General features: G+C 40.4%; 1 long non-coding RNA gene across 1 annotated transcript in view; it reads left to right on the forward strand.

Moving 5' to 3' along the window:
* Positions 1-168: 168 nt before the first annotated feature.
* LOC110475803 (uncharacterized) overlaps positions 169-18,176 on the forward strand; it is a 39,890-nt gene continuing 21,882 nt past the window's right edge. The window contains exon 1 of the long non-coding RNA XR_014953953.1: positions 169-16,051. This is a non-coding gene — a long non-coding RNA (uncharacterized LOC110475803). The remainder of the gene's footprint in view (positions 16,052-18,176) is intronic.

The raw sequence follows: 18,176 nt of genomic DNA on the forward strand, positions 1-18,176 counted from the left end.
GCGGGGGGGCGGCGGGGAGGGGAGTAGAGGGGACCCGCCCCCTCTCCAGCAGCGCTTTGAGCGCTAAGGGGGGGAACGCCGCTCCCCGATAGGCCGAGCCGCGCTGTCACTCAGGGGCGCCCTGCCTCCGTGCTCGCAAAGCGCGGGCGCAGGCCTGGCCGCGCTCTCATTGGCCGGCGGCGGTGGCGGCATGACGCGCGCGCCTGAGCGCGGCTTTCGGGGCTGCGGCGGGAGGGGGCGGGAGCGGCGCGGCCGTTGGGCGCCCCCGGGCGCGTGCATGAGGCGCAATGGCGGGAGCGGAAGGGGGTCGAGCACCATCCCGTTCGCGCTGAGGCGCCGCTTCCGAGGGAGATGGGGCACCCTCCGTGTGGGGGCTGTGTGGAATGGCGGGCATTACCCTACAGGTCCCTCCCTCTCTCTGGGAGGGAGTGGAGTGCAGCAGAATATCTCAGCTGTAGAGTGGGCCCTGTGAGCAGCAGGGGCACCAGCCCTCGGTGGGTGCTTGCTGTCCCCTACCCCAGCAGTCCTATGCTCTCCACCAGAGCCTGTGCAGAGTGCGAGGGCGGTGTGTGTCCCCTCCTTTACGGTGCCTCTGTCCATGGCATGTCCAGCTTCCTGCAGCTGCCCTCCAAATTGTGCTTCAGGCAAGGCTGGCTTTAGACTTACCGAAATATCGAGCTGTGTGAGGTGTAGTAGGAAACCAAACGTGAACAGGGGTGATTCGGAGATTTTCTGTGGCGGCACAAGCTTGGCATGCTGTGGTTGCTCATCTCATTGCTGCCTGAAGGAGTAGAGGACGTGCTTGCCAACTTCCACATGGAAAAGCTCCTACCAGTGAATGTACTCTGTGCCTACAGATGCATTTTTCAGTTTTAACCCTCATTTGAAAAACCCTTAGCTATAGAAGCTTATTACTCACTTCTGTGAGGAGGCTACTATTAGGAAGTATTTAATTTCCCTTCTCGAAACAAACTTTATTTTCTATCTCTTCAAGCAGTTACTTTGTTTTTGGGATGGCATTACACTGGTCTGTGAAGCTTGTTATAGGAGTGATACTTTTGATTTGTGGAATGCCCTCTGGATGATTTCCAAAGGAAACTCTGTATAGATTTGCTGAGGCGTTGTTTGCCTGTGCTATGGCTAGGAGTATGGAAGGGATGCTAAGCACTTTTGCACAGTTTTAAAACACACACAAAAAAAAAATGTTATGTGGTGTGTAGACTGCTCAGGCATAGTGTCTAAGTTACATCTGGTGTGAAGTTTGTATCTAGCAGGAAGATGCTGTGCTGTTGCTAGTAAGTCATAAGAAGGACACTTAACTATATTTTTGAAGCCTTTGTTGGCTTTCTGACTTCACAGATAGTGTGTGCTCCACCATGTAGCTGCTGGATCAGGCTCAAAACTATTTTTTCCCATAGGATTTTTTTTAATCCATACCTTCTGTGAAATGTATCAGTTTAAAGTTAGGCATCTGTAGTCATCCCCAAAAGATTGCCAGTGCGATGAAAACCATATAAACAAATACAATTGCACATATTTACAGTGTTCTGATTGCCTGACCAGTTCTAGAAGTGCTGTGGGGATTCCAGTTCCTCAATCTTCATTTTGTGGGTGTGTGTTATGTGATTTTTTTTTTTTTTTTTTTTTTTTTACTGCATTTCTGGGAAAGCTGGGGAAGTCTTGTACTCAAATGCACAATTGTGTTTTGGGCAGAATCTCAGAGGATGCAAGGTGGTGTGGTGCCAAAAAAGATCCTGTGTGATGTAATACTGCCTTAATGTGATGTATTGCTGCACTTAATTCCTCAGTTAAGTTTCTTGGAAAAACTGCAGAATTTAAGGCTTGAAGAGCTGGAATTTTTTTATTATGCCTAAAAGGAACTGCATCCTGTTAACATCTGTGTCAGAGTGGTAACAGTGCTTTGTTTATTTCAGCTTGTTTGTTGCTCTGGGGGCTTGGCCTTAGCAGAGTGACTGTAATCGAAGGTAGCACTGAAGCTACTGGGATTGCATTTGAACGTGGTTCCAGTAGAATGGATGGCATAGCGAGCTGTTGCTGGGTTAAAAGCAGGGCTGTAACTCTAGCACTTAGAATAAACAGTCCCTATGTGTGTTTTGATGTTTTAGCTAGCTCTGGTGTTCAAAACAAACTGATGTAAGAGACCAAAAAGTCAGATTCTTTTAACTCCTTCTGCTTGTGCAGAAGGTTCACTTCTATTTTCTTAGTGTGTATATGCATGTTAGAAGCAATTGTTTAAATCATTAAATCAGTTTGTTAAATGAATGTTAACTATTTTGAGAGTGGATGCAGTTTCACAATTTCATCAGGTGTTGGTAATGCCCAGATTGCAATGTGGTTTTAATAAATTGCAGGAGTAACAAACACAGTGGGGGTTGGCTCTGCCAGTTTGTTTGCTAAATCCTGTGCTTGAGTAGGGGAGAGTTTTTGCCTCATCACTGTTATCTCAAATAACACATTAAATTTTTTTTAGAAATAGCTTTCCTATCTTCCTGCAAGCTGTGCTCTGGGAAAACTGAACTCTTCCCACCTTCCTTCTGTAAGGAGCCAGGTGAAGGCTGCTTCAGGAACTCAGGGCAGGCAGTAAAAAGCAGCTGTTTTAGCAGGATGGGTGTATCTGATCACAGCTTTTCTCCCACACATGCTATCAGGAGCTGTTGTAAGCTTGTGCTTGCTGTTTTGTTGCCACTGTTCCATGTTTGATGTCTCCTTTATTAGCTGTTCAGTCTGGTATTTCAGCCTTGCTGGAATCAATAGAAAAATTTGCTTGGGTTTCAGGTCAGCAGTGTGGCCTGGTAGTGATAAAAGCTATCTGCACACTAGGCTGGATCAAAAGGAGCAGAACCAGGACATCAAGTGAAGTGATTCTTTCTCTCTGCTGGTCACTCAGCAGCTGCATGTGGCACACCATGCCTGAGCTTTGGTCCGTCACTACAAGAAAGATGTGGAAAGCCCTGTGCAAGTCCAACAGGGCCCATCTTCAAGGTGGAGAAGGGGCTGAGGGAGCTAGGCTTCTTCAGCCTGGAAAAAAAAAATTGGTGAAGGGAGACCCAGTAGCACAAACCAAAGCAGGGAGTGGGTACCATATGGGCAGAATTAAGTAACTGAGCTTTTGGGATCTATTTGTTCTTCACAGGGGCTCTACAATTTGTGGGAGTTAATATTTTTTTTTAATGCTTTTCTAATCCCTGTTCAGGGGTGATGGGATGGGCCACCAAGATCTGAGAGTATCACAAAATAAAGGTAATGTGGATAGGCAACTGATGCTTGTTAACTCTCTCCCTGAAGTTAGCGAGCTCTTCCTTTTACTCTTTTTACTAAAGAGGTTTTTTTCTTTACTCTTTAAAGCTTTTTATTTGTTTTTGGATGCTCTTCCTGTAAATTTGCTTTAGCAGAACATCTTCTTTAGCTGTGGTCAATTTGGTTTTTCAGAACCAGAATGACTTTCTTGGGTGGTGTGTCAGCATTAGGGGTTGTGCATCTGGGAAAGCTGAGGGAGGAGCTATAAAAATAAGAGAAAAATACCATGTTGGTATCATAATTTCTTGGCCGGTAAAGTAGGACTTGTAAGTGGAAAGAGCAGGGAAGAGAATAAAATAGAGCTGAGGAAATAAGGCAAAGACAAGGCAGGTGTTGGTGAGCCTGAAGTGAAAGGAATGAGGCATTCAGAGGAAATTGCCAGCTGTAAATTTTCAAGGCTGTCTGGGCAACACACAACTGAAACAATCTGTTAATGTCGAGTGTCACTCTAAACAGCTCCAGCCTCCACCTCATCCTTCAGGAAAGGCTCTTTCCCCATCCGTGCCTTTATGGGGGGCGTGTCCTCACTGCAGATTTTCACTTTACCACGCTGTGACGGGTGCCTGAGCTTTTTTCTCAAAGCAGGGGAAGATTCCTTGTAGTTTCCACTTTCTCCTGCAGCTGTCCCACTTCGTTCTGGGATTATTGACATGATAGGACCAGGAAATATGTTTGGCTACTGAAAGGAATGCAGAGAATTTGTTCTGTCCTTCCACTCTTGCCTTGTGTCATTCTAGAAATGGCAGAACTAATCCTGCCTGAGCATCCCTCTTCTCTTTGAGCATCTGCTACCATTCTTAATTGTTTCATTTTTATTTTGGGAGAGCTTCTAATGTACTTTTTTTTATTCTTTAGTTAATTTTGTTTGCCTCCACCTTTACTGTGTCTTTGGCCAAACAAATTTTGCATTTCATTTCATTTATTCCTATGTAGAAGAAAACAACTGTCTGTTTCAATGAATGTCCTGGGTCAATGATTTCAGAGAGGCTGGATGTAGAAAGAATATTAACAGCATTTGCAGATAATCATAAGTCAGGTGTTACAAACACAGTTAGGAAGAAATAATGCAACATAACCTAAAAATCTTTGAAAGAGGAAATTGAATGTAGCTGAGTGGAGAGGAGGAATTAAAAAATTATGTGTCCTTGGGAGGGGTGGGGGGTGAAATAAGAAGTTCAGTCCAAGGGAAAATTTGGAAAATAGAGCTGAGGGAGAAAGTGAAAAGTAAATATTCCTTTGCTTGGTGACAGGGCACAGGAAAGGACAACAGTTAGGGAGTATCTATGGGCATTGCTTGAAACAGCAGCAGGGTAGTGGCCTAAAGTAATTTCAAGAGCACTCACAGAATATTTTAATTGAACCTGAGTGTCTCATTATCAATGTATTTTAAACAGATGGGAACATTTTCAGAGATGATTGGCGATTAACACTTGAGAGAGTAATAGCATGAAATATGTAAAACATGACTGAGGAAAAGCTAGATAGAGATGTATTCATCAATAAACTTCCTAAAGTCATGAACTGTTAATCAGTTGATTAATATTTTGAGATAATTAAAATAGCTCTCAGAAAGGTTTAGGCATTACACTTCAAACTGTAAAAAAGATTTTCACTGCACGTACACATCCTTGAAAAACAGATTCTAAGGGGGAACTGGGAAAAAGCACTCTATATTACAGGGAACAAATTCTCCATCTGCAGTCTTTTAAAGATGCCATCTTTTTGGTGTCTTACTGATAACTGAAGTTTTCTTAGCCAAACCTTGCTTGCCATATTCATATGATTTGTGCTGATGCTGAAATGAGGTCAGAAAACAAAGGTGAGAATTTTCCCCTTCTAGTAAAGTTCAAGTGAGTTCAGAAAATTTTTACTGAAACAAGTCTTTAACGTGGGACTCTATGTAAACCAAGTGAGCACAGTGAGATATATTCTTCTTGCATTACATAGCTATAAAGTAATGCTCATAACTGAGGAGAAATCAGCTGTTCTTCAAGAACTGTTTGTCTGTAATAAGCTTGGCACAAATTCTGTTAGGCTCAGCTCTAGGAACAATTCTAGAATCTGCAGCTGTGAACCATTTTCTGTGATGCTGTGCCTGTCAGGAAGATGGTGTGAAGTCTGCTGTGTGTCCCAGCAGAGCTGTTCTGCTGACACAGAGACTGCCATAAAGCCATGGTAATAAAATCTTGCAAGGTGGCAAACCCCAAGTTGTCACTCTTTTGTTAAATCAGATCTGTTCATCTCTGAACCATTCATCAGTTCTGGAAGTGTTGGGGGTTTTTTTGCCTTTCTTTTTTTTTAATCCCTGCTTTTGATACAATTTCTTAGCTTTATTTTTTTGGTCTAACCCATTGCAACTTTTAAAGGGTTTGGGTTTTTTTTAGGAAAGTTAGTAGGATTTGTGTTCCAAAATACCAATCAAACTGTTAGACTCAGGAATCCAAGATAAAATATTCCATAGTGTCAGTGCTCTAAATGCTATTGGCAGAGACTGTTGATTTCCCCAATAAACTTTACACAGTGTTAAATCTAACAATTATCTCTGGGCAATTGTCTGTTACTTAGGTCCATTTTGTATTTCAAATGGAACTGCTACCTTCATTGTGATAATGTATTTGGGATACTACTTGATCTTCCAGCTTTTGAGGCAATAATCTCTCTCTAACAAGTCAAATAATTCCAATAGGAATAGCTCTACTAAAGATGATTGTTTTATCTTTAGTAAATTGATATTTACAAAATTGGTGGAGCCCTGTCCTCTCTATGGTTTAGTAGGCATGTGGTAACTTTCAGTCAGTAATCTGATTTAAACTGGAAAACCCACTTTATATCCACAGGTAACAGTAATGCCCTTTCTGGAATAGCAGTCAGCCTTCTGTAGCTGAGATTGTGGTTCACAGGATATGAGTGTGTGGTAGGTGTCACTTCCATTATAATCAGTGACTTTAAAGACTGCCAAATTAAAAAACACATCAGGATAAAATACAGGTGAGACTGTTGTATAATTGATTTCTCTCTGGCCAGTCTCAGCTTTATAACTGAGCCTAAATTCCAAACTGTCACCCAGCAGTTCCAGGTGTTTTTAATGCACTGCCTTTACCTTCCATGCTGTCACATGTACAACTTGGCTATCTCTTCCCATTTATATAGTGAACAGCCTTGAAATGAAAATGTATTCTCCAAATTATGAATATGGGGCTATAATTCCAAAACAAACTTCTTTAGATTTCCCATTTTGGAAATCAGAAACATCTGTTTTTATGTTGGGCAAAGAGAGGCAGAAGGATGAAAGGTGTAGAAACCAAATCACTATTTAGGTTTTTCTTGGAGAGGTGATACTAAGAAACAATCTGGAGGAAAATGCAGTTTTCATTTTTGGGCCAATAACACTGCAGAAAGAAAAGCTGTCATGTTCTTACCAATATTTTTTGAAGATTTGTAGCTTTTTGAATGTACATAATATGAACACAATCATCTCCCAATTTATTAGGATTCTTCCTTATTATTTTTTCATGTTTTCACAATGAACTCCTTGATTTTAGAGAATTTTTTTTTATGAGAATTTTTTTCTATTTAAGCTTTACTTGTTTTTCACTCATTTCTCTATTTCACTCCATAAATTATTGTTCAGCCTTTGGCAAGCTGTATTTTTAAACTGCTGCTCTCTTCTGTCATACCTGTGACTAAACTTAGTCTTTGATCACATTCCTTTGTGGCTGGCCTTTTCCACCATGAAAGGAAAATTAGAACTAAAAAACAAAATCAGTTCTATCCTTAGAATCGTTTTTCCCCTGTGAGCATCCTTTGGAGAATTAGATTTGCTCAGATAGCAATAAGCAATTTTGTAGGTGGGGTTGAGTGAGGAACTTGGCATCCCAGGCTGAAAAGGACAGGGCTGCCACACATTTCTTGTGTCACAGAGGTCACTACACTTCCGAGGGGCACGTCAGCAACACCTTCCATAGCAAAAGCCAGCTTCACTTCCCCCTACAAGGAAGGGTTGGGTCCAAATACCTCCAAGTTACTTCCCAAAATGTGAAAGATGCTTGTGTAGGTGAATAATTTGTCTGAATGGAGGGACAGGCATTGTCATTCCCTCTTTCCTTCCAGGATTGCAGCAAAGATGCTGCATGTGTTTTCTTCCTGGGAAATTAGACTTCAACGATTTGGGAAATGCAGGTCTTGAGAGCTGCCTGCACAGAGAAAATGGGTAATTAGAAGCATGTGTTGTGCTGTGAGTGTTCCAGAGAGCTGTCTGGGCCAGAGTGAAAGGCTGGATTAGCACAGTGTGACAGTGCTGTGCAGATGCAAACCTGGGGTGCCTTTAACCATTCTAACCTCATTACAAACTTAGTTGAAAATGGGGGTATTTATTCATAGGGTCTCCAATTTGATGATTTTTTTTTTTTCTCCTGGCAGGATCTTAGATGGAGATCTATGTTTACATATAATTTTTTGACCAGCCTGTCACCCAAGTTTTTTCTGAAAACTTACTTTATAAAAAGTAAAACTAAAATACTGGCATTTGACTCCAGCTGTAGGAAAGAAATGTTATAGTTTAGTGTTATGGTTTAGTTAGGTGTCACCTAACAGCAAATTAGCCTTTAACTCAAGTCTATCTAAAATGTCCTGGATTGTAGATGGAAAAGGACTTTGGGTTGGTTTCAAGATGTCTGTTAGATACAACAAAGCTGAAAAAAGCTTCTAGGACAATATACATGAAATAAAATTGCACTTTCCATCTGCCAAGTCCTTCATTTTTGCTCTGTTTAAAATTGGTATTGTGGGGAGGTAGCAAATTATGTTGTGATGTGTTTTAGCTAAACAATCTCATGGTTATGGCTGAGTAATGGAGAACTTTTATACTGATTTTTTTTTTTTTTTTTTGTGAAGGGGTTCTCTGAGTTTGATGAAATACCCTATAAAATCTTTGGTTAAAAATAGAGATGCTACCTCCTCTTACAGAGGTGGGCTTTGTGCTTAATGCTTTCTCTCATGAAAATAATCAGCATGTAATGCTAATATTTTAAATATTAGATTCTTATACAAAGGGGAGAAAGGCATTCTGCTTGTGATACTCTAAAGATCACTCAAGATGATCAATAATCCATTAGCAGGAATCTGTTCCATTTAGCACCACTAACAAGTTTTTCCATCCCTTCCAAGTGTAAAGCAGGACAAAGAAGTAATCTGGAAGGTTGAACTGTGGAGGAAGTCCAAACAGCACCAAAATAGTTTAATATGAAGTTGCTTAGCAAAAGCCACATCTAAATCAGCCTTATTTTTAAGACAAAATATCTTGTAAGGCTGCCGATGTCTGCTTTGCAGCTGAGAGGCACAGTGAGGGCATTTCTTCAGTAAATAGTGGAGTATTGTGGCCATGAATGCAACAAAACTGCTTTACAAAGATCTATCACACCTCACTCCTCAGAAGTATGGAGTGTATCCAGCCTGGAGGAGCAAGAAATGACAAGGGATGATACAAGTACTTCAGAGTTTTTAGCTGTGAGTGACTGGCAGGATGGCCAGCCCTGATGATTTAATAGATTGACTTGGTGAATTGGTGACCATAAATTTTATCTAGTGTTGGTTTGGGGTTATCACCTTCCCATCATTTGGGACAGCAATTTAAGGTCAAATCCTATTTTTCCATGCATCAAGAATACTACTGTGTTCTTATCCATAGGAAAAAGTGTAGGAAAAGGAAATCTTCCTATGGATATTGCTGTCTAGCACAATATAAAATATATTTAATTGCTTTTGCTTTTTTTTTTTTTTTAGCCTGAGAAATCAAGTTTAAAAGCAAACCAACAATAGAGGCATTCATGGTTTGTTTTTTAAAAGCCACTCATCGTCCTATCTTATTCAAAGCAGAATTTTTCTAATAACCAAATTCTGATTCCCAAAGTTATGTAATAAAAACAATTGTCAGATCTATTATGATTGTCTAGACTAGGCACAAAAGGGGAACTCTGGGGCAAGCATGGAGATTTTCTCATGGAAACAGTGGGAAGACTAAAATCTATTCTTCTCTTTTAGATAAGTAGTCCAATCTCTAACCTTTCAGAATAGTTCGGTTGTTTTCTTGGTGGGGGGGAAATGGCTGCAGTAGATTGTTTTAGAAGAAAATGTGCCATTGTCAGCCCTCCTCTGCTGGGTGGGTGATAAGGGTCTGTAAAAGCCCTGTTTTGAGTCCCAAGTAGTCCAGAAGCAAGGCTCTTCCTCTCCTATATGGATCCTTGTGTACATGAGATAGATTAATGGCCTGTCAGAGGAGCACAAACCAAGCTATGGAGTTGAGCTGGAATGAAATGGTTCTCTTTTCTGAAATCCTCAATGGAACAGATTTTCCAAGTGGGAAACAAAGGCATCTCCTCAGCTGGGCTGCCTGTAGTGTGGATCAGGGAACAACACTGCAAAGGGGCCTGGGTTTGTTTGCACCTTCCCATCCTGATCCTACACCTCCCCTGCCTCCTGACCCCAGGTGAAATGAGGTGCAGAAAGGCCAGGGCTGCCAAACCAGAAGTTTCTGTTCAGAATTCACTCTGCAGAACAGCAGTAATTTGTGAGCTGAAGCCCATTGCAGATACAAACTGGGTCTCAAGGGGGATGGGAATTTGTTCATGTGTGCTGGTATTTGGGTCACAAGCCTGATGGAAGGGGACAGCACAACCCATCAAGTTTGGGAATGGGAGCTGTGAAATGTTACAGCAGGGGGATCATCCCTTGTGGCTTCTGGTAATTAGGTAAAATTTGCTGATTAATGAGGCCATAGTTTTGCATACGCTTTAAGCCAGCACTGAAATCTCACCTGACAAATGTGATTAGTTTTAACTTGGATATGCAGCATTGTGGCTGTAGAAAACATTCTTTCTATTAGGGATGAGTATGGGACTGGGATTAAGGGGGAAGAGGGGGTGCAGGACATATATATTTCTGAAATTTGGGAATGCAAAAAAAAATTGAGGGGAAAATAAGATAATGAAATATATCCTCTTGCCATTGAAGATTTTTATCTTTTCAGTCTTTGTCTTACTCAGATCTTCTACTGTACCTTCCTTTTTAGGTTAGGTGAGGATATTCCCAAGCCAAAGGCCACCTGATCTCAGGTAGTGATATGGTGTTTGCTCTCCTTCCTTCATACTGAGCAAATTGTGTGAAATACAAGCCAGTATGAAGTCCCCTAAAAAGTATACAGCTTAGAAGCCAAGTTACATTCAAATGCGTATAATGTCATTTCAAATGCACAGGTATGTTTTACATTACAAATCTAAACTTATGAAGTCAAAGCCTTTGACTTCAAGGGATGTAATTTACTTCTTTCTACAATACATGGTCTAGCATATTCTACTTTGGGCAGCACTGTTTAGAAGTTCATTAGTATATGTAAGTAATTAGCAGCCTGGCTTGATGGCATAAAAATCCAACTAAAGGTACATATTGCTGGTGTATGGGATAGACACATAAGCCATACAAATAGCATGCATGGAGTGCTAATTTTGCATAATTACTACAGCTGTAACACTGAGAAAGCCAATAGGAAATTGCTTTTGGATATAGAATACAAAATGTATCTCAAAGGATGTGAGGGAGACATGATGGTTGAAAATGGTACTCTTTATACAGTAGAAACCATGAAGGGGACAGTTCTGTACAGGATTTAGTAATTTTCTCCATATTTTTATCTCTTGTGACCTTGATCTTTTTCTGTCAGTTCCACCAGTCTTGTAGGTGGAGTGGAAATTGGCACTTTTGAATATTTCTTCCTCTAAGAGCAGGAAGGAACAGTGAGAATAAGAGAAAAGAGCTTAATTGTTGCGTTGCTACCTAAGGTAAGGGTTGCAGAAACTTTTCCAGGAGCTGGATAAGGTTGGTGGCACTCACAAGTTCTGGGTGCAGCCCAGTGATCAGCAGAAATATGATGGCTCTCAGGAATGACACAAATGTGTGGTGATGGGGTAGGCTGGGGGTCAGGAACCCAGGGAGTCCACTCGAGTCAGACACAGCAAGGGCAGCACTGAGCACAGACCTCAGGGAAGAACCAAGGAATTCAGCCTGAGCTGAAAGGTGACAGTGGCCAGAGCATGGGATGGGGGTCTCGGGGGAAGCTCTTCAGGGCAATGATGCACTCAGGATCCAAACAGACTCTGAACTTCTTCAGGTAGCTTTTATTAGCAGGATTGTTTTACTATAGATGGGGAAAAAGCCTACTTTGCACTTGGATTAAAGTTTAGCCACTTTAATTTTCACCCCAGCAGAGCTCCCTGTTACAGAGAGGAAGCAGTGCCAAGTGCTCTCACCAAGAACACCTGAACAGCATATTCTTTGTAGAAAGTTTACCCTTCCTATTAATTTAGGTTAATTGTAGCTTTGCAATTGCTACCCACAAGAGGAAAAGAAGAGTGTTTCTACCTCTGAGCTATAATTTGTATTTATAATTTTTTTTCTGTAATTGAAGCTATCATAAGTTTTGGGTCCTGGTAGTTGAAGGCACAATGCACACTCGGAGCCAAAGACTGATGACACGCCCCCAGAAAATTTACCAAGTCAGAAAATAATGTAGGAAAAAAGTCTCACAACATGCCCACAAAGTAAGAGTTGAGAAGTTTCTGGACTCTGGCTTGCTCATGCTTGCAGAAGAAATATTTTTGACCTGAAGCTGTGAAGTCAAACATGTTTGTTACAAGACCACTGCAACAACAGGTGAGATGGTGGCCTTGGAAGGCATCCAAAATCAGTGTGGTTCAGGAAGAAGTTGGCAAAGCTCCAAAGAAATAGGTTTTATTCTGCTTTTGGGGTGGTTGTTTTTCCTCTGCAGATTGTAGCCTGCATTTATCAATTGAGTTGTTTTGCATTTATTTCCATTGTTCTGAGACAATAAATTCTCAGTGGCAAGAGTTGCTAAAATACTGTAAGTATGGCATTTATTTCCCTTCCTTGTCTGGAAAAAAGCTCTTTAGTTTGTAATCACTCTTTGAATAGTAGTCTGTGACCCAGGGAAGCTAATTTCAGCAGCAATAAAAGCTGTGTCTTTTGTGCCTTCAGAAAATAAAATTTTAAGGACCTTGGAAAATTTTTGGAACTTGATCAATCTGCAAATTCAGTATGCCTATTTCTGTGTCCCAGTATTGGGAGAAGGAGCCTCTAAAGTATTCTCAGAGATCTAGAATAGCTTTTATTTTTTAACTAACTTCCCTATGCAGTGTAGTTCATATTTATTTTGTTAATAAAGAGAATTTTACTTAAGTTTTGGGAGGATAACGGTTACATGATTTGTACTGGAAGAAAACTTTCCACTAAATATTAATGTATGACATTTCTGTGTCCTGGAGGGGGCTGTTCAGCCAGGTTAGCAATTAAACAGCCAACAGGAGTATTTTACTGCTGAGCTGAGAGAAGTCATCAGCTCCATCATCTTGCATCTAAAACACTTGTGAATCTAATAATTATTTTTGTCAGCCAGTCCTTTGTGCTTTCCATCTCAGCACCACTCATTGTCAAACAGCAATTTCACTTGTTAATCTTCCTCCTGTCTCCTGCTGAGGTTGTCTTTTTTGGCGTGTTTCAGATCCAGCATGTTCCTTCTTTTGACAATGATATTTGAGTTTTGCTCAAACCTTTTCCCAATTGCCTCCTTGTGGGGTTAGAAAAACAAAAACAAAACAAATTCTGGTTTGTTTTGCAAATCTGCCCCTAGATTATTACTGATGCAAAATTCCAAATTGCACTTTAAAGAAAGGGATTAGGGATGTTGATGTTTTACCATTTGCTTCTCTGTCAGCAGTGTTAGGATCTTGGTCCATGAAATTCCAAGTCTGTCCTGTAAATTTGGGGTTATAATCCCAGTGCAGGCCTAGCAAAGGTGTTCCTATACTGTAAGTGATTTCAGGTTATCCATGCTCCAATCCTTTTCTGTGTTTATATGGACACCTTCATGAGCTGCAAAGATACTCCTGGTGCAGCCATCAGAGAAATGTCCACTGCTACCACTTCCCTTGACTCCTAAAGATGCCCAGTTTGGCTGGTTTAGTTTGTGCTCTGCTTTCTGCCTCCCTCAGGAAATCACCACTGACAGGATGCCTGGTTAGAAGCGAAACCTCAGCGCTGTGTGACCCTTGTCCTGCTTTGGAGAGGAGCAGTGACAGTTTGCTGAGACTGGAAACACATTTCTCTTATCTCCAGGACAAGCACAGTGACAGTTGCCTGCTTCCACCATGAAGAACTATCAGTGCTGTTCCATCTTGGTTACAGACATGACTAATCCCTCTTACTACTTTTTCTTTTTTTTCCCCCCAGAACTGCCAATTAAGCTTTTTCTATGATCCTTCTCTAATATGTTCAAATCAAATGGAGGTGGGTGACTATAAACAGCCTTACTACAGGTATACTCAGTGCAGCTCATTTCAGCAGAAATGTGTTAGAGAAATTGTGAGTCAGGTGGAGAAGCAGCATAGAGCTTCAGGCAGGAGGGAATTCAAATGTCCTGGAGACAGATACTTGCCTTGGCTTCCTGTTCACTTTATCTCTGATTCCTTCCTCATCCCTTTGTGGGGTGAAGACTGCTATCATTGCCTTCCTCAGCAGATCAGCCCTTCAGATCAGAAGCAATTCCATTCCATGAGTCTGTCCCTTCTCCATGGTGAGTTTTAAGGTGATGTGCAGTGAGAAGGGCAGTGAAAAGCTTTGTGCACAAAAGATATAATTGGTATTTATTTACCACCCCTAGATTCTCTTGGGTCTTGCTTCTCTAGCAGCAAACGTGGTCAACACTCACAAGAGATGTTTTTCCACTTGTCACTCCCAGAATCACAGAATGGGTTGGGTTGAAAGGGGCTTTAAAGCCCATCTTGTTCCAACCCCTTTCCCTGGGCAGGGACACCTTCCCCTCGATACCCTTTGGATATCTAGGGATACCTGAGCTGCTCAGGAATTAAGGCAAATGGCCCAGCTGTCCATAGCAACAGTGAAACTGGGTTATTTACCCTGCAAAATGATGTTGTCACAGCATTGCTTTGGGAACAGGACACTAAATTCCATTAAGTCATGCAGCTGTGATAATATGGTTTCTTTACAGTGGTGGGTATGTCTGTTATTTCTGGGTTTATCTGTAAAATTGTTGCCATCCAAACATTTTCTTGCCAAATGCCCCTAAATTGTTCCAAACTTAAACAGCTGGGGCTTACACCTTAATCTGGGGTAAGCAGGCTTTGGTGTGGAGCAGTTCTTCCACTCCTGGCTGCATATTCCCTGCTCTCCCCACGGGTCACATCTGGGCATGTGGCCCTGGGTTGGGCCAGCAGAGAACAAACCTGCCAGAACCAATTTACCTTTCAGATCAACTGTTGAGCTCATCTGCACAACCACTGGGTCTCATGAGTTGTGGAAGAGGGAGAGGCAAGCACTGCCTCATTCTTTGCCTGCCTGGAGTTGTCCTGGATTGGAGGAAAAATTAAGATATTCTTACTATGAACTTTTTGGTCCAAGAGCTCCTGGCTTAATGCAGAAAAACATTGCTTGTATATTCCAGCCCATTAGATCTGAAACCTAGACTGGCTGCTTCTTTCTTTTTCATAATTATTTGATACATTACTTTCTATTAAAATAATTAAACCATGAATCTTCACGTTATTTACAGTTTTTCTCATGTTATTAAACTGTAATTTGACCAAGAGATATGAGCATAATTTACCATGTGATTGCATAGCTTTTAATGTGTGCTTCTGCAGTGAATAGCAGCTATTAAGCTAAGTGGTTTGCCCTGTAAAATGACATGATGTCATAATATTTATCTGAAAATACAAAATTAAGTATCATTAAATCCTATAATTAGGTAGCTATAGGTTATATTTGCAACTTGAAAAATGGAGTCAGGCAGGCTGATTCTTCCTGCTGTAGTATTCCAGGAATTTTGTCAAAACTGTACAGGAGCAAGTGTTGTGCTTTACAGAAGATCAGCTGCTTCCCCAGCCCTGTATTTCAGTGTAATTCTCTTTTTGTTCTCCTTCCAGGAACTGGGGTTTTCCAATATGTTTGTAACAGCAAAGCAACTGTTCCAGGAGTCTGTATATTCTTTTTTAAAATAATAAATCTCTTTTTTGTGTGTATTTTACTTGTTCTTTAGAAATCACGTGGATTTTATAGATGATAGTGTAGAGTGATCATAAACTAATTTTTTTTTTTGCTTTGGACAAGTATTTTGTCCTTGTTTTTTCCCTTGTCAAATTTTCATAATGTTTTTGACAGGTTTGTTGTTCCTTTAAATCTTCATCTAATTCTAAAATAGTTGCTTTTTTGGAGAATTTAACCTGATTTGTATTACTTCTATACTTCTAATTTATTTTCTTATTTTCTAAGGCATAGGATACTTTAGCAACTGCTGTAGTTAATTGATGTCTGGTGTTTCTCCTCATTATCTATATATTCACTTTTACCTCTGAAGGTATGCAATGTATTTACATATATATATATAAACTATAATTTTTGTTCAGTGCTATATGTATACATTCTAAGTTGTTTAGAACGAACTATTAATTTGAAGATTACAACTCTAATGTTAGAGGGATGTATCACAGCTCTGTTTTGCAGCTGACAGGCTGCCTCTGAGCCATTCCAATCCTCTCGTGCTGGACGCAGGGAAATAAATGCTTTGTGCCATCTACCGGTGCCGGTGGGAGCTGCGCGTCAGCTCGGAGCCCGAGTCGGGACTGTGGGAAAAGAAGGAACCTCGCTGGAGGTAAAGACATAAAATAATAAACAGCGTTCTAGTTAAGTGCTAACTAATGTTAAACATGTGCAAATTAACTCACGCATTAACCCATTTCCCACTCCTGCCTTCCCAAGCGTGCCCTACAACTTCATCCCCGTTTTTAAAGGCTCTGAAAGCATTTTGTTTTGCAGGTAGGTCAGTCATGTTTTAACAGAGTGGAACAGTCCAAGCTGATGGTGTAGAGTGTGCTGTGAATGTGAACGTGGTTTGTCTAGACCTGTTACTCTTTCTATAATAATTCCTAATTACAACGTATGTGATGATCACTTACAATTAAATATAACTCCCCCAAACACATTCTCCCTCATGGGTTTTCTCTGATGCTTGTTCCTTTGTTAAGCCTGGAGTTATAAAGCTGCTGGGATGGGAGACTCCAGCTTAACTGAGTGCAGGGTTAAATAAGGCCTTATGGCTGAAATCTCTTTGTATCCCACAGCCTCATAATAGGCTATTGTATTTTCTGGGGTTTTTATAAGGCTCAGATGTCACACTCAATTCTTGGTTGTTTCAGTGTCATCAGTGTTATCACTGGTGTTTAATACATTTGCTGTACTTTCTGATCGTAAATATTATTTGTTCTTTCTTAGCTGGTTTTTACTTCTTTATCTCTCAAGGGCATAAAGAGCAGATCCCGAAATGCTCCAGTGTCCTTCTAGTTACGGTTGTTCTGTGCAAAGAGGGAAAATCCAAGAAATTATTAGGGAAAAAAACCAAACAAACACCCCAACCAAACAAACAAAATTAAAACAAAACCCCAGAACTGAAATATTTAAATCCTTTACAATTTAGAATATTATTTGCTTTGGTATCATGTTCAAGGATCCAGACACTTCACTTGCTTTCACACTCAAGAACTCATTCCCAGATGAAGTGTAACCTTCAGGCGACACACCTGGCCTAGAAATGAGGATTCTCTGCTTCAAGTAAAACCCAGTTTATCCTGCCCAGGAGGGAGGTGTTTTCTTCATATGCAAAGGGCTTTTAGGTATTTTTGGTTAAAAATACTGTAAAAACAGCTAGTAATGTATTTTTGTGCTGGTTTTGATATATGTAGTTAGTGATCTAATTGTATATACTTTGAAAAGTTGGATGGGTGGGATATTAAACTTCTTTAATTTCAAGTTATCTAAAGGCGTATGTATTAAAACATGTTACCTGCAACAAGTACAGGTACAAAAATCAATACAATAAATTAGTTTGATTTTAGATTGTACTACAAAGTGCAAATATTGATTTAAGGAAAAACAGTATTGTTTTCAGCAAAGCAGAATTTCATCTGAGTATGAACAGGTGGATTAAATACAATTTTATAGAAAAATACTCAGCTTTTTAATATTTCAGTTTTTTCTTCTCATGCCAGTAAATGTCCCAAACAGTCATCTTTGCTTTTTTTGTGACTGATTGTTATGCCTGGGAAAATGAACTGCAGTAAGTGCACAGTTAACATGTTTCATGGAGGGGGAAAATAGTTAATTATTGCAACAGTTCAGCTACTATGATCAGAGCAGTGACTCATGCAAGTGAAGCATATAATTGTCCATGTAATTTGTTTGAATTCAGCCGGGTTCCAACATTCTTGTGCCTGTGTATAGCTGTTAATTTTTCTTTAGTTATTTTCCCTTCAAAATCTGTTGGAATTTGCTGTGAGGTTGAGTTTTTTAATACATTATTACATTTATGCATATATTATTGTTAGAAAAGTATCAAGTTGTGTCTGACAGCCTGAGAGGGGCAAAATTGCTGTAGCTCCATGTCCCCCATGTATCAGGAGCAAGGCTGAAAATGTTTCCCATAAGACTCTGGCACACCTCACATACTCATTGTTTAAACCAGAAGAAGATCTTGAGTTCTATAACTCCTCCTTATTCCCTTTTTAATGACTGTTGTTACTACTCTTACACTCTTTGTCATCTGCAAAAGGCTATGAATTTGGGTTAGATTCACTCCAGTGGGAAGTATTGTAGACTGGAATTTAAATCTAACCTACTTTGTATTGGTGGAAGGAAAGAACACACTTTTAATCTGGGCAAGCTGGAAACTTCTGCTTAGGTTTGAAGCAAACTTTTACCTTCTTTAATATACTAAACACATT

Source organism: Lonchura striata, chromosome 3, assembly GCF_050655825.1.
Source record: "Lonchura striata isolate lonStrDom1 chromosome 3, ASM5065582v1, whole genome shotgun sequence".
Taxonomy (NCBI): Eukaryota; Metazoa; Chordata; class Aves; order Passeriformes; family Estrildidae; genus Lonchura; species Lonchura striata.